The sequence below is a fragment of the Podarcis muralis genome, chromosome 1, assembly GCF_964188315.1.
Source record: "Podarcis muralis chromosome 1, rPodMur119.hap1.1, whole genome shotgun sequence".
In the NCBI taxonomy this organism is placed as follows: Eukaryota; Metazoa; Chordata; class Lepidosauria; order Squamata; family Lacertidae; genus Podarcis; species Podarcis muralis.
In genome coordinates this window covers 56016618-56038583 of record NC_135655.1, presented here as the reverse complement: position 1 = coordinate 56038583, position 21966 = coordinate 56016618, and the positions used below count along the sequence as shown (strand labels likewise).

At 44.7% G+C, this 21966-nt stretch overlaps 1 protein-coding gene across 9 annotated transcripts in view; it reads left to right on the top strand.

The window, feature by feature from the left end:
* Positions 1–21966, top strand: part of PRR5L (proline rich 5 like) — a 77641-nt gene that overhangs the window by 3275 nt on the left and 52400 nt on the right. For 3 of the 9 annotated variants that reach the window (XM_077929080.1, XM_028727813.2, XM_077929083.1), the window contains exon 1: positions 16143–16275. The exons of 1 other annotated variant lie outside the window; for it this stretch is intronic. The gene's annotated coding sequence lies outside the window, so the exon portion shown is untranslated. Of the gene's footprint in view, positions 1–2803; positions 3029–3139; positions 3352–3454; positions 3587–16142; positions 16276–20469; positions 20556–21966 lie in introns of those variants that run through there. 5 more of the 9 variants (XM_028727837.2, XM_077929073.1, XM_028727804.2 and 2 more) reach the window with 5 other exon arrangements.

Sequence of the window (21966 nt, the reverse complement as noted above, 5' to 3'; positions counted from 1 at the left end):
GTGGTTGATTTCTGTTTGAATCAAAGGCTGTGGCCATGGGGGAACAAAGACCCTTTTGGGGTTGTTCTCCTGTGAACTCTTCCATTGCAGGCTCAGGTTGTGTGTGAGTGTGTGATATATCATACCATATATCATAAATAAACCACAGTCTCTGCTGTGCCTCATTTCCAAAAGGAAACACTAACCCTGATCAAGTGCCAGGAACCCCTGGAATCTCATATCACTCAGAGTTTAGAGTGCATACACCTGTATTAATCTCTTTCTCTTAATACCAGATACAGTGGTACCTCTGGTTATGTAATTAATTCGTTCCGGAGGTCCGTTCTTAACCTGAAACTGTTCTTAACCTGAAGCACCACTTCAGCTGATGGGGCCTCCTCCTGCTGCTGCTGCGTCGCTGCCGCATGATTTCTGTTCTCATCCTGAAGCAAAGTTCTTAACCTGAGGTACTATTTCTGGGTTAGCAGAGTCTGTAACCTGAAGCGTATGTAACCTGAGGTACCACTGTACTGGGAACAAATCACTGGAGAATACTATACTGTTGTTTTCTGAGAAACATTTGACTGATCACTGTTCATAGCTGTCAACTTTTCCCTTTTCTTGCGAGGAATCCTATTCAAAATAAGGGAATTTCCCTTTAAAAAAGGGAAACATTGACAGCTATGTCTCTGTTAGAAATGGAATGCTGGACGGGATGGGAGGAACTTGCTTACTTAAGACCAAAAATACAGTTTTGGGCAGAGGTGCGTAATGAGCCTCAAAGCACCAAACCAATTCTTCAACCCATGTATTTACTCTTGCAAATTACCCATTTCACCAAAAACCCTTTAAATCACAGAACTGACCTTTAAAATGTATTCAGATCTTGACTCACCTGCCTCTCATTTAATATATTGTTCTACATCCATTACCCAGATCTCATCAAATGATGTTTCTTCAATTAACCCCCCCCCACAGTGCAGATTTTCACCTGCCCAGTCCAGCCCCAAAAGAAAGCAAATAGATCTCTGTCTTTGCTTTTGCTTTCCTGCCCAGCTACTGCAGGCCAACCCAAAGACAGGGCACCCAAGGAAAGCGGGTGCCACTAATCAGTTTCTGACAGAGCAGGTGCCTATCTGCAACCTGCAAAGGCAAGTGCAGAATCCTGGAACCTTAAATGTGCTCAATTCCATTTCACTGGAGCCATCTCTGTTGGAGCCTTGTTGATGTGAAACCAAGTTTAAAAAACAACACACACACAGCTGGAAGCACATGTGTTTGTTGCTTTTAAGTTTGCTTTTGAGTTTTTGCCCTCTTCAAGAATGGCAAGCATCAGCAGCAAGCATGTAAAAGGACGAGCAGCTGCTGTAAAATTGAGGCAGACACTGCAAAAGAAAATGAGAAAATAATGTTTAATCTGCTACTGATATGCTTCTCTGTGAATGGACAACACAAAGGAGGCAGAAATTTTCATTTGCTAGGGCAGAAAAAAAAGCTTGGTTCATCTCTAAAGGTTGCAGTTTGACTTGGGAGTAACAGCCTGAATGCGAGGATGCCACTGGGTAAAGGTAAAGGGACCCCTGACCATTAGGTCCAGTCGTGACCAACTCTGGGGTTGTGGTGCTCATCTCACTTTATTGGCCGAGGGAGCTGGCGTACAGCTTCTGGGTCATGTGGCCAGCATGACTAAGCCGCTTCTGGTGAACCAGAGCAGTGCTTGGATACGCTGTTTACCTTCCCGCCAGAGCGGTACCTATTTATCTACTTGCACTTTGACGTGCTTTCGAACTGCTAGGTTGGCAGGGACAGGGACTAAGCAACAGGAGCTCATTCTGTGGTGGTGATTCAAATTGCTGACCTTCTGATCAGCAAGTCCTAGGCTCTGTGGTTTAACCCACAGCGCCACCCACCACTAGAATATGCCTTTTCTGTGGTGGCTCCCTGCTTGTGGAATGCTCTCCCCAGGGAGGTTTGCCTGGCACCTTCACTACATATATTTAAGTACCAGGCAAAATCATTCCCCTTCTCCTGGGCCTTTGGCTGATTGAACAATCCATGGCCTCTTAAACTGTGTGTGTGTGTTACTGTTATGTTGGTTATGCTATGTTTTTTGTGTTTTTATATTGCAAACCGCCCTGTGATGAAGGGTGGTGTGGAAATTTAAGACATAATAAGCAATACTTGGAAGTGATCTATAGTTGCACCATCGGGATGTTCTAGAATACCTGACTCTTTACCTGAGACTGCATTCCTCTACACCTGTGGGAAGGAGCCTAAGCGTGGGCGGAATTCAAGGAACACATTCTTCCTTCCAGGTAAACACGCACATCTTTGCTCTGACAGTCTCACTGAAATCAGCAGCAGGAATAACGCTGCTGGTCCACTTGCATCCACTGACCTGGGAGTATAAGGCAGCCCCATCAAATTCATGGGGTCTTACTTCTGAGTAGATCGCTGCATAGGCTAGCACGAACACCAACCGTGTTATGGCTGCTTTAAAGCTCTGGAAACAAGGGGAATCGCTCCCGGCCGATGAGTTAAAGCAAACACAGCGAGCAAGAAAAAAACACAACCCTTGCCCTGGCAAGAAAAATGAGTGGGGGAGAAGGAAGTTTTTTCCTTCCCCCATCCAGCTATTACAGCTCCATTAGTCATTTCTTATTTCCCAGTTCGCCAAAAGTGGCGCTCGAGTTCCATTTAAAGGGGGGCGAGTGGGAAGTTCCGCTCTCTCCCGCCGCGGGTTCCGAAATGTAAAGGGGATGGGACAGAAACGGGATGGCAGCAACTTCCCCTGAAGTTGAAAGGGAGTTGGGAGGAGTTTTTTTTGGGGGGGGGGCGTTGAGAGCTCGGAGCCGCCGCGTCTCCACAGCAACGGCTGCAGATTGATTCTCCATCAAGTTGTCAGCGCGCGTCTTGTTGGCGAGGAGATAATTGCAAGGTAGCCGCTTTCCACGCGCGCTCTTTCGGCTGGGGTACACTGATCGCGGGCAGCTATTGGCCCCCAAAATAAAAGGAGAGGAGATCGATGTGTTCCGCAGTGCCTGATCTGGTAGGAGAGAGCGAGCGACTCCCTTCCCCCACCCATCCCTTTGTAGGTAGAAGCTTCTTGTGGCGCGAGGCGGGAGCGACGCGCACGTTGGCTTCGCCGTCAAAACAAAACGCAGGGGCAGCTTCTCCTTTGTGCGCTCCGAGCCAAGGCAGGTTTCCTCGGAAGGAAGAGGGAATTACTCTGGAGTAAATGTGCACAAGATCCCGATCCCACCGTCCCTTACACGGAAGTAATGCCCTCTTTGCTGGGAAGGAATCCCGCCTCCTCCCTTTCGAAGTGGGCTTAAGATTCCAGCCTTAAACGCGGCAACGCGGAATTTGTAGGTGGGTTTATTTATTCAAAGCGTCTTCGAGAAGTGTCCGCCTTCGCCTCCGACAAGCACGCCTCCGGTTCTCAGTCTCTATTTTTCTTCTTCCCTAGGGAGCTACTGAATCCCGAAACCCCAGAGTGGGTGGGGACCGCGGAGAGATAATTTTCTCCCCCCTCCCCCCCTTTTTTTTTGCTAAATGACTTTAATTAGAGAGCATAACCGGCTGCGCCCAGACTGCAGACTTTTCAGTGAGTAAAGGCGCCTGGCGGGCTCCCTCCCTCCTTCACTTTTATTTATTAAAAAAGAAAGAAATTCTTTTCTCAATCGCCTGAGAATTCGCTGGGCTGGCTGGTGATTTGGTGAATGAAAAGTGGAACGTTTTATTGTTAACTAATGAATCGCCTAGAGGGGGATCTCACTGCTCGGGAGAGGCTGATAATTGGAGGGTTTTATCCCCTAGCACAGTGTTTCCCAACCTTTTTTGGGCAAAGGCACACTTGTTTCATGAAAAAAATCTCGAGGCACACCACCATTAGAAAATGTTAAAAAATTTAACTCTGTGCCTATATTGACTACCATATTTTTCGCCCCATAGGACGCACCGCCCCATAAGACGCACCTAATTTTTTGGGGGGAGAACAAAGAAAAAAAAATTTTTCCCTCCCTCCCCAGGCACGGGGCAGGCGCGAGGGAAGCCCAAGCTTCCCCCGACCCCAGCCCCCAGAACAGCCTGATATCCGCAAGCCTAGGGAGCCACACTGGTCTCCCCAGGCTTGCGGAGAGGTGCGTGAAGCCCGGGGGCGCTCTTCAGCGCGCACCAGGCTTCGGGATGCAGGCAGCTCTGCGCTACCCTCCAGAGCCCCGTGTGGCTTCGCGCTGGGATCCGGGGGGTGGCGCGGAGCTGCAAGAAGCCCTGGAGCGCAGGCAGCTTCGCACCACCCTCCGGAGCCCCGCGCAGCTTCGCGCCAGGATCCAGAGGGTGGTGCAGAGCTGCAGGAAGCCCTGGAGCCCAGGTAGCTCCGCGCCACCCTCCGCAGCCCCGCGCGGCTTCGCGCCGGGATCCGGGGGGTGGCGCGGAGCTGCAAGAAGCCCTGGAGCGCAGGCAGCTCCGCACCACCCTCCGCAGCCCCGCGCGGCTTCGCGCCGGGATCCAGGGGGTGGCGCGGAGCTGCAAGAAGCCCTGGAGCGCAGGCAGCTCCGCACCACCCTCCGCAGCCCCGCGCGGCTTCGCGCCGGGATCCAGGGGGTGGCGCGGAGCTGCAAGAAGCCCTGGAGCGCAGGCAGCTCCGTGCCACCCTCCGCAGCCCCGCGCGGCTTCGCACCGGGATCCGGGGGTGGCGCGGAGCTGCAAGAAGCCCTGGAGCGCGGGCAGCTCCGCGCCACCCTCCGCAGCCTCCTACGGAGGGCGCCCCGTGCTCCGCGCTGCTGGCTGCCGCCCGCAAGCCGTGCACGCGGGGGGGAGTTCCCCTGGGCGCGCAAGGCTTGCGGACAGCTGCGCGAAGAACGGGGCGTCCTCCGAAGGGCGCCCCGCGCTCCGCGCTGCAGGTTCCCGCCCCCCCCGCCCCGCTTCGGAGCACCGGGAGAAGCGATCTCCCCGCAGCCCCTTGCTTCAAAAGAGGTCCGGGGGCAGCGCGAAGCGCTTCCCGCTGTCCCCGGACCTCTTTTGAAGCAAGGGGCGGTGGGGAGAAGCAATCTCGGGCGCCGCGGCGCGCAGGCGCACTGCTCGCTCCTCTTTCCGCGCAGGCGCCTTCTCTCGCTCTTTCGCCTCCTTTTCTTTCTCTCTCGATGGTCCGCCTACAAAGGAGCGAGGGAGGCGCCTGCCATGTTTGGATTTGCATCCAGCAGGAGATGCCGCCGCCGCCCCGCCTCTCCCGCCTCCCTCCCACGGCACACCAGGCAAGGTCTCACGGCACACTGGTGTGCCGCGGAACACCGGTTGGGAAACACTGCCCTAGCAGAACCATATACATCTATATTTATTTATTTTTTAATGAACCCTCTTCTCCTTTTGCAGTAAGTACGATCAATGATGGATCTTCTCCTGGTCCTTTTCATTTCTCCCTTTGCTTGTTAAGAACTCCCCACCGTTTGTAAGAGTTGCATCTTTGCTTGAGGCTGAAAGACATGCAAATCTTTTTTATGCAGATTCTGTGGCTGTTACAGTTTCAACAGGCTTAGAAGGGGAAGAGTATCACAACACAGAGTGGTTACCCACCGCGCCCCGGAGCAACTCTCTAAATGACTAAACTTGTGCTGAAGTTTCAGCTTCTCTCCCATGGCTTTTTGTTTGTTAGCAACAAGTGTGGGTCGTATTTATAGACAGCTCTGCTATTTTGTGGTGTGGAAGGTTTCAATTTTGTTCAGCCGGTAGCGAGTCACATTCCCCGGCACGGCACCTCTCTAGGGCTTACATTGTGTGTACATGAATAGCAACAGGTTATGTAATGGGGAAGGCAGTGGAGAGTTGAGCTGTACCATTTTGGCATAAATCCAAGTAGAAACCCTTTGTGCTCTTTGCTATAGGTTTTTGTGCAAAACTGAGACACATCTTGGCCTTCTGGGAAGTGTTTGTGTGTGCTGTTTTTTTGGGGGGGGGGTCACCTTCTGTGCACCTTGATCAAAGCCAACTGTGCAGCCTGCAAACCCAGATTTCTTTATCTGTTATCACTTATAGCTATGTCAGTTGGGAGAAGGGGACACATGGGTTCAAAACTCCTGATATGCTTTTGCAGGTTGGAACAGGTGGAATGACTATCAAAGATGGGTACACCAAATTAGGTGCAAGTAAAGAACCCCGAAGGGATGCAGGTGGTGCTGTGGGTTAAACCACAGAGCCTAGGACTTGCCGATCAGAAGGTCGGCAGTTCGAATTCCTGCGGCGGGGTGAGCTCTCATTGTTCGGTCCCTGCTCCTGCCCACCTAGCAGTTCGAAAGCACGAAGTGCAAGTAGATAAATAGGTACTGCTCCGGCGGGAAGGTAAACGTGGTTTCCGTGCGCTGCTCTGGTTTGCCAGAAGCGGCTTAGTCATGCTGGCCACATGACCCGGAAGCTGTACGCTGGCTCCCTCGGCCAATAAAGCGAGATGAGCGCCGCAACCCCAGAGTTGGTCACGACTGGACCTAATGGTCAGGGGTCCCTTTACCCTTTACCTTTAAAGAACCCCGAAGTGGCTAGAGTTGTCAGATGGCATCATTAGACAATATAACTGCCAACCATACACAAGTGTGTGTGTGTGTGTGTGGAAGTAGACAATAGGACTGCCAACCAAGCGGTGTGTATGTGTGTGTGTGGAAGTAGCCTGATCTGTCTTTTAACAGCAGCTTGATGTGTAGGAATGAGAAAACAGAGGTTTTTGCTGCATGGAGTTGTTGGTGGCTGTTGTTGTTGTTACCGGTATTTATTGAATTTATATACCACCCTATACCTGAAGATCTCAGGGCAGTTCACAGAATAAAATCAAAATACAAAACCACAAAATACATAATCAAAATAAAAACAACAACCTAATAACCCCCACTCCCCAAAAAACACATTTCAAAAGGGCATAGGATCCTCACAACATTTAAAGTAAGACAATTAACAGATGTGGACAGGAGCCACTCGTTGGAAAGACCGTGATGCCAGAAATGTCTGTGGCAATATTTGTTGGCAACCAAATTGGCTGGGTGCCTTTCTGATACAAAGACAAAAATAAGAGTGGGAGGGAGGAAAATTGGCTTTGGTTGCTGAGCAGAGTTGGGCGTAATTGCCTTCTAAGGTGTTGCATTTCAAAGGCACAACAACAGTGGCCAGCTGAAAACTTGACACACCTTTTGGTTCTCTGGTATAACTGTTGCACTGCATTTTGGGTGGAAGGTGTGTAAACCACCCACCTCCACGCCCAGTGGTTGTTTGTTGGTGGATGTGTATTGTGAGAATCTGATGTACAGTGTATTGTGAGAATCTGATGTACCTCAGGTTAAGTACTTAATTCGTTCCGGAGGTGCGTTCTTAACCTGAAACTGTTCTTAACCTGAAGCACCACTTTAGCTAATGGGGCCTCCTGCTGCTGCTACATCGCTGGAGCATGATTTCTGTTCTCATCCTGAAGCAAAGTTCTTAACCCGAGGTACTATATCTGGGTTAGTGGAGTCTGTAACCTGAAGCGTATGTAACCTGAGGTACCACTGTATTGGGAAAGTGCATAATCAGGCTGAGAAAGCCTGTTTTGACCCACAAAGCCATTTTCCCCAAGCCATTTTCCTGTGCCCTATACCTGATGTTGTGTAAGATGTCAGATGTGAGGGCAGATAAAGATACCATCTCTGCTGTCAACTGATAATCAGCACCTGCCAATGCTTTGCCTTTGTGGTTTGCTTTCGTACCACACAGGCAAAGGGAAATGCTTCAACTGATGTCATGGTCAACTGATGTCATGGTCAACTGGCTGGATCCAGTTTCTTATCCTTGTTCCACATCCACCAGCAATGTGGTGATGAAGGACCTTGGCAATATATTTTGGGATGTTCTTGGTAGATTGAGCCCTCTTACTAATGTGCCCTTGATGGGTGTCAGGATGAGGACTGAACAAGCAGATGAGAGATTTGTAATTTGGACAAACTAGGCTATCAAATCAAAAAAGGTCAACCTACCATATAACTGTTGAATGAAATTGTCCTATGAATCAACTAAAACATTCACCACATTGAAGATTATTTTAAAAAAATGATTGAGTGACTAAATCAATTGATTATGACGTTGCAAATCAGCATATTACCAAACCGTTAACTTTTTCAGTAATAGTTGTGTAGAATGAAGCACCGTATCTGGTTGAACTACACATGAGATGACCCATTTTTCTATTTTGTTACTTAGCTAGCACTTTGCAACAAATATTTCCAGCACACTAGTTGCTTAACGTTTCAGGGGCAACGAAGCGAGATCTGTGTTCCCTACATTTTGGCAGCTCCTTCAAGATTCTGATGTCACAGGCTGACCTAGTCCTGCTTGGGAATGTAAAAATGTTGTCAATCAACAACTTAACACACAATTTCTTAGTAATCAGAGTTTTAATCACATTGTTTATAGATTGTCATCTTAAAATTAACTGTGAGGAACGGCAGTGGGCATATCTACTTTCTGCTAGGGCTGCTATAGTAGGGCGATTATTACTAATTTTTAATGCTTTAAAAATCCCCCCCAAAAGCTCAACAACTTTGTCTGGATTTTTACTTTTGGGAATATGGCAACCCTATTTCTACTCCCCCCAACTGTGTCACCAAAATTTGTTGAGGTTCCAGAACATGCATCTTTACTTGGAAATGTAGTATTTAATTATCAAATGTATTGTTGATTTGTGAACATTTGACTGCATTTTAAAGACTTGCAGTCACCTATAAAAACTAGTTTAAAGAGCTGTGTAAACAATGTGATTGGATGGTTTCAAATACTGAAGTTAGGCTGACCTAGTCTTGCTTGGGAAGGTAAAAATGTAGGGATTGTGGCAAACTTTATAAAAAGCTGGTGCGGAAGTAAACTAACCCTAGCCTGGAATAGCTGAGCCAATTACTGTATGAGCTGATCCAAATTTTGTATGTGACTGGGTCTGGCTGTTCCAGCACTGCCATTATTTGTTTCCATATTCCTTTCTATCCAGGCAAAATTAGGAAAAGGGGGGGAAGGCCTAAGTGAAGACAGGGGGTGGTAGAACTGTAGAGTGGGAAGCGACCCCCAAGAGTTGCAGTATCTGGCCCAACTGCATGCATTGTAGGAATCACAGCTAAGTAATCTTTGACCGATTACCATTCAATCTCTGTTTAAAAACCTCCAACGAAGGTGTGTCAGAAAGTTCTTCCTTATGTTTAGTCCGAATCTCCTTTCCTGTGATCTTATTCCATTGATACCATTCATCCTGGAGCAGCAGGAAACACACTTTCTCCATCTGACAACCCTTCAGATATTTGAAGATGGTAGAGGTTGACAGAAAACGCCTTTTCTAGTTTCCGTTGAACTTGCCAGATCCTTTTGAGGATTCTCCAAAGAGTTTGGAAAGACTGAGCCTATTCTACATCGAGACCGGATAGGCATTGTGTTCAAGAAGAAGTTAAAAGTTACCTCAGAATGGTTCTGACAGTGACAGAATTGTGACTAACAAGCTGGTCAGCTGAGCCTAGGATGCCGCTGTAGTGCAAGATGTTTTGTGCATAATTTTCTCATTAGCTCTGTGCAGTCTGCTGTACATAGCTTCTGCCATTTCAAGACAGAGGAAATGTGACCTAATTAAATTTAGTATTATGGGGCTGGGGAAAGTATTTATCCACTTTCCTATGCTGACTAATACGAAGGAGGGCTCTAGGGGACTGTTACTGGCATCAGTAGCCTGATCTCATGCAGACTTAGCCACTGAAAACAATGATCTTGAGCATGCCTAACAGTGTAGTCATATGCATGTATACTTGCGAGTAAACCACAGTGAGTTCAGTTGGGCTTATTCGCAGGTAGCTGTGCGTAATACTGCAGCCAGTTTACAAAACTTCCAACTGGCCAGTAAACCAGTCAAACAATCTTAGGTTTCGGGATACTGTACAACAAGATATGTGCTCTTGCTACACTGCAGTGAGTCTTTGAGCTTGTGTAAACTTTTTCCTAGTACCAACAGCTGCGGCTAAAAGTTATGTATTCCCCCTGCTGTCACCTGCTAGAAAAGTGTTGAATTTACTAGCAAAGGGAAGATGTGCTCCCAACTATTTTGAGATTGGTCCTGAAGCAGGGATCATTGGATCAATCGTCTTTTAGTCTGACAGTTTCTTCATGTGTTCACAAGTCTGTTCTGTCTAGTCTCTGTATTAATCTGCATTTTTAAACATCAGCATGAACATTTGTATTTTAATATGCATCTTTCATAAAATAGACATTTGGAAACGTTTCTGATTAAGACCTGCGTCACAACATTTTGGGAAGTACCAGCGACTCTCTCTCTCTCTCTCTCTCTCTCTCTCTGTAGGCCACGAGACTCTTAACTTTAGGGTTGTGGGTTTGAGTCCCACATTCGGCAAAAGATTCCTGCATTGCAGGGTGTTGGACTAATCTCCCTGGTGCTACAATTCCTTGATTCTAAGTGCATTCAGAGCTGTACATTAGGTCAGGTGGTGAGGATAAGTCAGTTGGTATTGGCATTTGTAAAGAATGAGTTTTTCAACCACTCCTGTTCTGAAGAGGTTGGGAAGCTTGATGCCATGCCTGTGATACACAGTCCTTGTGCCTCAGGAGGCAGATATGTCTGTTTTCTAGAGTTTAATTAGAAGTTCTTGCTGTTGTTCTTTCATCTTAACAGTGCTCCAGCATCTGAGAACACGTCTTCTAATCTGTTTCCTGTATTGCTTTGATGAACGCCACCATATCATTTCAGATCATAATGAAATCTTATTTACCAGGTTGTTGTTGTTTTTTTAAAAAAATCAAACCCAAAAATGGCTGTAACAGCAGGAGAAATATTGCGGCACCCAAGACCTATTTTCTCTGAAAATTTCTAGGTGGTAAGTCTAGCACTTGGTGATGAGAACAGGGCTGTGACCTGTACAGCCCAGTGCTTTGCTTGTTTACTTGATGAACCCCAGTTAATGGAACAGGGACGGTAAGCTAGCAGCCTAATGAGCTCGTGTGCCGAGACTTCTGTATTCCTCAGCTCCATGCCAGGTTTTCATCCTATCCTTGTTCCCCTGCCTTTTAAATGAGGGTTTTGATCGGCAGACATTAGGGTGTGTTTGTGTGTGTGCCACTAGATTCCATGCAGTGAAAAGCGCTATCTGCCGATTTTGACAGATGGAAGTTCTGTTAAAGGCACAAGAACAGATTACGCTGTCTCCACCCCTCACCCCCATGCCCCGTTCATCATTGGCAGATCCGATGACTGGCCTGCTTGAAAATTGAGAAGATATGCGTTTTGTGAGCCATTTGAAATTGGATGGTCAAACTTACAGCTCTGACCATGATGCCATGTGCAGCCCATAAAGATACCTTAACACTTAAAAGCTTATCATAGTATCCCACTGTCCCTCCAAATGGGGTATATTTGTTTGGAATGGCTTTGTGTGATAATGGAGCTGAGAGGAATAAATTCCTTATTGCTGTTGGTAGTGATATCATAGAAGTCATATTGTAGAGTTGGAAGGGACCACAAGGATCATTTGGTTCAATCCCCTGCAATGCAGAAATATGCAATTTGTCCCATACAGGGATCGAACCTGCAACCTTGACATTATCAGCATCACACTCTAACTAACTGAGCTGTTAATTTCACTGTTTGTTTAAAAAACCCCTCCTAAGTAGAAGTTGTGCTATTCACAATGTTATATGTTCTAACAGGAAAAACAGATGAACTGTTAAAAAACAACCACCTTCTACCAGAGGTGGTTGTTTTTGCAATAAATGGCTTCTGTTACTAAACCTTTCCAGGTGGTGATGAGTTGAGCAGCCACCCCGTATCTTCTTAAAACTTTTTACTAGATTTCCCCTAAGTGGCCAGAAATGTATTTATCCATCACAATCCATTCTCAGTATCAAATCAGCTCATTTCATAATTCAGCTGCAATCCTAGGTAGACTTACTTGGGAGTAAGTCCAGTTGAATTTAGTGGGGCTTGCTTCTAAGTAGACATGGATCAGATATGTTAACATGTAAATTTATGAACATTTTGGTTTTTCTACATGCCTCCTGAAACTAGTTTCAGTGCTGAAAGAGTCAAAGTGAAACCAGGATGATAAAACAGAAATTCATGTTAGGTTTCTGTATTTTTAGCTGTGGGGACAATTTTGCTGCTACTTTCTTGGGCTATAATTTCTCTTGTTGACCCTATAGTGTGTGTTTTTCTCTCTCCAAATAGAAAATATCTTTTCTTATTTGCATTTCTTTTAGACTAGGTTTAAACTCTTTATCTAATATTAAATAATTTTGAGTGGACATTTTAGTGATAAGACTATATCAGAGTTTCCTAGCTGTCAAGGCTTTGTTAAAACCATTCTTTAATACAGGCTTCTAAGTGCTTGGAATATTGCATTTCCCCCTAAATTCACATGGCTATCTCTAATATCAACCATCCATATTGCAGGGACATCTCCAGGGGGTAACATCCATCCAAAACATTTCTTGCTATCTTCTCTCTCTCTCTCTCTCTTGTTCCTACTCCATTTGACAAGGTCCCATGGCTCCAAGAATTGCAGCAAATGAGTGACCAGAGATTTGCAGTTTGTTAATCTCGGCACTTGATAAGAATCTGCAGGTGACTTTAAATAAAAATGTTTCGCTTTTCTTCTAGCTCAATGAAGTTATGTTTGTTACATATCTTTAGACACCAGTTAAAAACATCTCCTTGGCTAATTAAACAACCCATGGCCTTTTCAACTGTGGGGGCAGTATTGTTGTTGTTTGTTACTATATTATGTATTTTTGTGTTTTTATATTGTAAACTGCCCTGTGATCCTCGGATGAAGGGCAGTATAGAAATTTAATAAATAACATAAAAATAAAAAGTAGATATCTGACAGGAATTTCCAGATTGAGGTCAGATCAGCCACCTTCAGCAAAGAGGTGATAGCACCAAAGAAACACCCAACATCTTAGACTTCTAGTCTCCAAGATGAAGTATTCTAGAATCAGCATGGCCAGGCGTTAGGGGCTTGCTTCCCACAGAATCCCATAAAAGAGCATTTCTACACATCAAACCCACACTGATTCTGATGCAGTGCTCATGAAGATCTGCTTTCCATGTGTGCAAGTTGATACTGGAGGCTGCTGTGTATAGATAGGCTAACTAACAGATGCAGATCTGCAGGGATATAGATGCAGAGGAGTTCATATCTACATCCAACTGTGACAGCAGAATCATTCTACCAGATGGCTCACTCCTCTTCCAGTGTGCTGTGCTCCTATGCTTCTGACAAATGCTGTCGGCATGAGTGGTTTTATGGCATATAGTGCTACCCTCTCCCAGTGCCTTTTGAAGTTACATTTACTAAGTGGGATGAGCCAGCTGAGAGCAAGAAGAAAAGATCAAGTCACAACAGCTTGTTTGGGCTGAATCGCCCTCCCTCCCCAACCCCGACAGGCCAGCTACCACCAAGTGTCTTGTGGAAAGGACCCTAGGACAGCAAGAAGGGCAGGTGAGTGAATAATATGACTTCTTCTTAGAGTAGTGTTTCTCAAACTTGGATTGAGACTACAACTGTTGCGACTACAACTCCCATTACCCCTCACCCCTGGACCTACTAGCTATGGATTTGTCGTCCAACAACAGCTGGAGACCCAAGTTTGAGGAACACTGTCTTAGAGGGTTATCTACTGCCATCTGCCCTGTGGGAAGGATCCTGAGGACTTCTTGTGCTTGATACTGCTTATTGTGGTGGTGCATCTAGATGGGGGGGATGCAGGTGGCGCTGTGGGTTAAACCACAGAGCCTAGGGCTTGCTGATCAGAAGGTTGGCGGTTCGAATCCCCGCAACGGGGTGAGCTCCTGTTGTTCAGTCCCTGCTCCTGCCAACCTAGCAGTTCGAAAGCACGTCAAAGTGTAAGTAGATAAATAGGTACTGCTCCGGTGGGAAGGTAAACGGCGTTTCCGTGTGCTGCTCTGGTTCGCCAGAAGCAGCTTGGTCATGCTGGCCACATGACCTGGAAGCTGTCTGCGGACAAACGCTGGCTCCCTTGGCCTATAGAGCGAGATGAGCGTGCAACCCCAGAGTCAGTCACGACTGGACCTAATGGTCAGGGGTCCCTTTAGATCACCTTATCTAGATGTGATCTAAATAACCATTAGAAAGGTGTTTCTGTTGTTGTTTTAGCATTTATCTTTTAAATGAAGAGTTTAAAACCACTTTTATTTTGGGTTTTAAAGGCTAAATTCTGTATTCAATAAGTCACTTCGAGACATTTATTAAAAAGTGTTGGATAATAATAATAATAATAATAATAATAATAATAATAATAATAATAATAATACAGAAACACAGAAACATAGGAAACTGCCTTACACGGAGTCAGGCCCATTTAGCCCAGGACTGCCCATCCTGGCTGGCAGTGGCTGTCCCAAAATTTTGGGCAAGGATTGAACCTGGGACTTGCTGCATGCAAAGCAGATTCTCTGCCACTGAGCTGTGGCTCTTCCCCATTTTGGTTCTATGCTTTAATATTTTGTGAGATGTTTTGTAAAAAGCAATGGATAAATGTTAATGATCAAATGGCAAAACAGCTGAAGGTGTTACTATTACAAATGTGGCTTGTGATCAAGAATCCCGAATTTTGTCTAATGAGGATGGGGAAGGAAAGGGAAGGTGTCAGGAAGCTGCTGCCACAGGGCTCTAGTCTTGCATCATGACTAACTCACATCATGGTCCATTTGATGCCTGTTACAGTGAGGCATTGGCCAAGAGTTCCTGCCTCCCCCAGGAATTTTCTGTGTGTCTCCCTATGGACACCTGCCTCTCACTTTGATGAATATTGTCTTTAGGGAATGTTTAAAATACACGGAAGAGTATGAACCCTAAGCATGTTTACTTGGAAGGGGATTCTACAGCAATAAATGGGACTGACTTTCCAGTAAATGTACTCAGGACTGAAATCAGACTATCTGAAGGTGGCAGAATCTTTCCCTCTGGTTTCATTTTGTATCAACTTCCTATTTGTATCTTGGTTTAGTTTGGGCCGAGCTACTTAAAGTAAAACTTGGTGGATGCCAATGAAATGTGATGGGCCCTTTGTATGCTAGTGCCCAATTATGTGTACGGCTGACAGTGTGTTTTGCTGAGTTTATCATTCCGTTGAGATCAGTGAGAATTAGTTCAGTCTGATGGAGAAGGCTTTAAGATGGAGAAGGCAATAGATTTAGCTATTGCCACGGACTGATGTACGCTCGCTTGATTCAGTGCTGTTGTTTTGTGTCATGCTGGTCCTCTTCCGTATCAAACGAAGCATTGTTGCATCATGTTTTAATCATTGCCTTTTGTATAACTGCTGATGACGCAGAGGTGTGGCTCCTATTGGTTTTATGAGGCTATTCATTTGCTCTTTTGTGCTGCTTTTCTGATCTAAATGAGCAGCCAAGATGACATCCGTATAATTAAATAATGAAGCAACAAATAAAATACCGTAGCCCATACTGCTATTAATAAAACACACTTGCCCATAGCACAATAAAACAAACATAAACCACCTGCAGCAAAACAAACCACTATATTAGCAGTAGTAATAATGAATGAAGCTGTATCAGAAGCCCAAGATCTCAGATAATACTTGCTCCCCAGTATTAGTCAGAAAGAAAGAAAGAAAGAAAGAAAGAAAGAAAGAGAAAGAAAGAAAGAAAGAAAGAAAGAAAGAAAGAAAGAAAGAAAGAAAGAGTGTCAAGGATTTTCTACACAGTTCCTCCCAAGTAAGTACATGATAGAGCAGCGGTAGTGAGCTCTGCCTATGACTGGCATGTCTTGTTTTAGTAATAGAGCTCACACATCTTTTAACAGGTACCCAAGAGGACATTCAACAGGTGAAGCCATTTGTAGCATGGGAATGCTTCACCTGTTGAATTTTTCCAACTGTTAAGAAATCCTGCTGTTGTTTTTCCAACAATGACACTTTGATCTGCAACCTATCCTGGCCCTTGTCGCTTCTAACCTGAGCCTTTTCACATTCTTATTGTTGGTTGTTTGACTATGTCTCATCCAGGTCACATAATGCAGAGCTTATCTTGGCTGGCTGTGCCAGCATTCTTCTTGTCTTGAAGTCCAGCCAGTCTTAACCTTCTTCTCCTCTTGGCTGCCAGCTGGCACTCTGCCTATAGTGACAAGTGAGGGGAGGAGCTGTGGACAGGGGGTGTCCTACTTCTGTCCTGTCTTGCTTGCAGTTCTTGTGTGCTGCCACAGTTCTTGTTCTGATTCCTTGAGAGGCAGAAGTTTTGCTCTTTGGCAGGACCCAAAGGTAAGGGACCAGCATTAGCAGGTTTTATCAGTGTGTGTTAGGAACAAAAAGTGTTTTGGTTTATGGGATTTTTGTGTGTGCTTTTAATCTGAATCTCTTTTGAATGGCTCAACCCTTTAGCTAATCTGCAGCATTATCAGGAATGATAAATTACCAAGAACTTTCTTGCACCTGACTTTTCTTTTCTTTTTAAGAATAAAATAAAAATAAAGCAGTAGTTTAGGCTGCCGTCATAACCACATTCTCAGAAATAAGTCTCATTTAATTAAATGAGGCTTACTCCCAGGTAAGTGGGGTTAGCAATTCAGCTGTAACCATTGTAAATATGTTACATTTTAAGAAAAGAATTCAGTTTTTGCATATGACTTCAAAACCAGTCTTTTGAAGTTTATGGAAGAGTACACACTTTTCAAAGAGAACCAGTGCAGCTTTAGAGAAGACAGTGATAGTGTTCTAATAATACCGCAGAGTTTTTAATTATCATCTCATAATAATCGTAAATTTAATATCCAATAACTATTTTGGCTGTCTTAAGTGTGCTTTCTAGAGAGCAAACTCCACTGAAAAAAGGGGATTTACTTAAGGGTATGTATGCTTTAACTCTGGACTGTTAATTCTTGTAGTTTGTACTACTGCTGCTCCACTCAGCTCACTTGTGCTAACAAGTTTTGGAAGAGATTGGAAAAATAAAATGTAAAATTATAAAAGCAAATTCAGAACAAGCAGATCAGGACATCTTGGCAGAAAATTAGAAGAATAGATTTCTCTAGACTTGCATATGCAGTTGCTTCTCCAAATGTATTTTCCAGTCATGTTTTTAATAAGGCTCATGTTTACATACCATGCACCTTATGAGATTCCATCATATTTTCATTAGGAAATACGTTAATGTGTTCAGATAGAAGCAATGTTTAAATTCACTGGCTGATGCATTCTTACTAATCAAATGGCAAATGTTTATTTGAATATCGTAGCTGTGGTAATACAACAACACTAGAAAATAGGATTCAATCAGATTGCGTGTGAGAATAGAATAGCATTTCTTTTTCTCCCTACAACCAGATTTTAAACATATCTGAAATGCTTTTCAGCCTTACCAAGACATGTCTGGAATATAAACTAAGCAAAGGATGTAACAAGCCAGCTTAAAATTTAAAATAACTTTTAGATTTCCAGTGTCCCTGGTACATATAGATCACCCTTCCTATTTATAGCATGCATATATGAAGTAGAAAGAGCTGTGTATAGTCCTTCAAAAGTTGCAATTTGTGGACACGTTTGTGGATTGCCTAGAGTTGCTGCATGTTTCTTATTTTACATGCCATTTCAAAATATCGTGCAGCAACAGACGTTGACTTATTTTGGGCTATGGCAACATGCTAGAACATCTAGTGAAACTTAGTGACAGGTTTGGGACAAAGCAAAATAAAGTTCTTCATGTAGCAACTTCCTTAGGAGATTTGGTGCCACAGTTTCTGGTGCTGGTTACTAGTTCAGGGCTACTTTTCATCATGAACCTCCTTGCGGCAAGCTGTCCTTTGTGTCCCAGTTTGCCACTCAGATTGACCCACGTAGCACCTTTTGTTTGCATCCCAGTGCAATCTCTAACCAGGAATGTTTTGTAACTCTGGTCTGGATGAGGATAAGCACAGTCAATTCAGAGAAAGGGGAGGTGCTATTAGCTTCTGATTCAGGTGGAAGTGGCCAACTTACTTTGGTTTTATGCCGCTTGAAGAGCCAATTGCATAGTTTGAAAACCATTGTCTGTCCAGGTGATGCCTACGGTTAGGAGTACCCTTTTCCAGCTTAATCCAGTGCACCAGCAACTGCAAGCTTGTCTTGAAAAGTAGATCTGCTCTTTGTGACTTGTGCACTGGTAATATCCAGGCTGGATAGCCAAAATTCTCTGTGGGTTGTACTTTTAAAGATTGTTTAGCAACAGTTTCAAAATGCAGTCACCAGAATAATAATAATAATAATAATAATAATAATAATAATAATAATAATAATAATTTATACCCCGCTCATCTGGCTGAGTTTCCCCAGCCACTCTGGGCGGCTCCCAATCGAGTGTTAAAAACAATACAGCGTTAAATATTGAAAACTTCCCAAAACAGGGCTGCCTTCGGATGTCTTTTAAAAATAAGATAGCTGCTTATTTCCTTGACATCTGATGGGAGGCGCCACTACCAAGAAGGCCCTCTGTCTGGTTCCCTGTAACCTCACTTCTTGGAGAGAGGGAACTGTCAGAAGGCCCTCGGCGCTGGATCTCAGTGTCTGGGCTGAACGATGGGGGTGGAGACGCTCCTTCAGGTATACAGGACCGAGGCCATTTAGGGCTTTAAAGGTCAGCACCAACACTTTGAATTGTGCTCGGAAACATACTGGGAGCCAATGCAGATCTCTCAGGACCTATGTTATGTGGCCCCGGTGCCACTCCCAGTCATCAGTCTAGCTGCCGCATTCTGGATTTATTGCAGTTTCTGGGTCACCTTCAAAGGTAGTCCCACATAGAGCGCATTGCAGTAGTCCAAGCAGGAGATAACCAGAGCATGCACCACTCTGGCCAGACAGTCCACAGGATTAACCTGTGCCTCCATGGACAGCTGTGAGTCAAAAATGACTCCCAGGCTGTGCACCTGGTCTGTCAGGGGCATAGTTACCCCATTCAGGACCAGGGAGTCTCCCCCACCCACCCACACCCTGTCCCCCTAAAACAGTACTTCTGTCTTGTCAGGATTCAACCTCAATCTGTTAGCCACCATCCATCCTCCAACCGCCTCCAGGCACTCACACAGGACATTCACCACCTTCACTGGTTCTGATTTAAAGGAGAGGTAGAGCTGGGTATCATCTGCATACTGATGAACACCCAGCCCAAACCCCCTGATGATCTCTCCCAGCGGCTTCATATAGATATTAAAAAGTATGGGGGAGAGGACGAAACCCTGAGGCACCCCACATGTGAGAGCCCAGGGATCTGAACACTCATCCCCCAACACCACTTTCGGACACGGCCCAGGAGAAAGGAGTGGAACCACCGTATAACAGTGCCCCCAGCTCCCAGCCCCTCTAGATGGTCCAGAAGGATGTTATGGTCGATGGTGTCAAAGGCCGCTGAGAGATCCAGCAGAACTAGGAAACAGCTCTCACCTTTGTCCCTAGCCTGCTGGAGATCATCGACCAGCGCGACCAAGGCAGTTTCAGTCCCATGGTGAGGCCTGAATCCCGATTGGAAGGGATTCAAATGGTCAGCATCCTCCAGGTGTGCTTGGAGTCGTTCAGCAACCACCCGCTCAATCACCTTGCCCCAGAATGGCAGATTTGAGACTGGGCGATAGTTGGCTATATTGGCTGGGTCTAAAGATGTGAGGTGTCCAAATACTTAGAGAACAGTTAACCAAACAGCTTCCAAAATAGGTAGTAGGTCTTCAGTGTCTGAAAATCAGTGAGCATATATGTGCTTTATAAATATACAAGTTCCAAGTATACTTGGGTGCACATAAATGCTTTTGTATAGAACATGCTAATAATGAACATATTAAAGTTGCTTCTTTCTGCTGGATACAATAAAGTCAAAACACACACTCATATGTTTAGGAAATGAACATGTTGTCTTGAGTCGGGACCTTATCAGTGGAACTCATATCAAGGATTTCACTAATCACAAACCTAGTTAAAGATTTACTTTATTAGAAAGGGCAGGAAGGAGCAGCAGCATAGATTCCATGCCGATTCTTTCTCTGTTGCCTGTTATAAATGGGTGGGAAGGAACTTCATGATATTTTTAAAACCCAGAGAGTTTGATTGATCTTTCTTGGACTGATACTTTTGAAAACCTCCTCCAAAATATCTAAAATATTTCAGGCACTTGCCTTTTTTTGTGGAATGGCAATCCACAAATAGAAATCTAAACACTTTAATTTATCCCCGGTTTGTAAACGGGCACTTGCCCAGGGCAAGTAAGAATCACCTGCAGGTGGCTAGGAAGCAGAATCTATTTAATGTTAAAAATAACAAAATTAATGAAGTTTCAATACATATCCAGCTGACAAAGTCCAGAAGCCACTAAAGCTAGGTGTGGAGGAAAAATGCTTCTGGAACTGTTCCTTGGCCAGCCATATTTGAACCATTATTTGTAAGGCTGTTATAGATTTACCATTCCTACAGTGTTATTCATCATCTGTGTTTCAGGATGGTTTGCTTGCTTCAATGTCAGCAGTTTCAGGAAACCTGTGTGTGTTAGAGCTGAACGAGAATTGGATGCTTTGGAAGTTCAGGTATTTTATATCCCTGGGCAGCCATTAGAAGTATAACCCAGAGCCCATCTATGAGAATGCCCAAAGGGCTTCTGCATTCCTGATGGGACTTTTGACCTCTTCCTTGCTCCCTGCTTTTAATAGCATTGCCTGTTCCTACGTTTCAACAAGTTTTTTGAAACTTTTCCAATTTCGGAAAATGGTTTGCCATTTGAGGCTACACTTCAAAACATACTGCATGGGTGAAGCCAGTGACTCTTTAGATGGTGGCTTTAGAGCTAAATATGTTCTTGCAATTGGCTGCCTCTGGGCTTCCAAGCAAACACAAAAGATCAAACACAGTCAGTTTCTTTGCTATGAATGCAGGTGATATTGAATATTAGTTAGCACCGTCTGCCTGCATGCTGAAGCATAGGAACCAAAAAGAGTACAGTAAATTGTTAACGAGAGGAGGGAGAAAGAGGTTCAACATCAAGATTAAAAGTAATTGTTCATGTGATACAGAAAAATGTGTAGCATTTCTTATTTTCCTGCTGCAGCAGCCTCGGGGAAATTCCTAGTCTCTGTGGCAAAATTCATGAGGCTCTGTGAAATTTGATTTGGTACCTCAACGGATCTTAAAGGTCTTTTTCATCTTATTAGCACCCCTGTGCATTCCTGCCTTCGAGCTAGCTGCATTAAACCTGATAGGATTTTCTTCTAAGTTAACATATATAGGAATGGGCAATGTTTATGTTCGTTTATTTGGACCTTACCAAGGACGGCAAGAAGTCTTCTATCTTTATAGTAAGCCTCAGTCCCTGCCTATACTGCTTTCTGAATAAACTGTTGTTACTTGTCTTAACATGGTAAAGGGAATAAGAAAGGACAGCTAAAATATGAAAAAGTTATCATCTCTGCTTTTTGCTGGGGAAGAGAAGGGGAAGCATAATTTGGAAAGATAATGCTAAAACTTGCCTTTCCCCAAAGCTCCTTGTTTGAAATAGTGCAGATAACATTTTCTGTTTTGCTTTATTCATATATGTAACCTAAACAGAAGACTGTTTACCACTATCTGGGAGAAATGGCTATAAGGAGCTTGTGTGTGTGTGTGTGTGTGTGTGTGTGTGTGTGTGCGTGTGCACGCGCGCTTGGTAGCTTGTTGCATTTGCTCATGAGTAGGTATTGTTTCACATTGCTCCAATCTCTGAGTGGTGTGAGATTCCAGGTGCTTTGACCAAGGTTCATGTTTGCTTTTGGAATTGAGGCACAGTGGGAGACTGTGGTGTCTTTAAGATATATAGTTTATTTCCACATATACAGTATACAACCTGAGCCTACGATGGAGGGGTTCACAGCATCAACAACCCCCCAAAAGTCTTGTTTCCCCCATAGTCTCAGCCTTGGATTCAAACAGATACTATTGCTCTGTCTCCCTGTCTACTCACAGCTT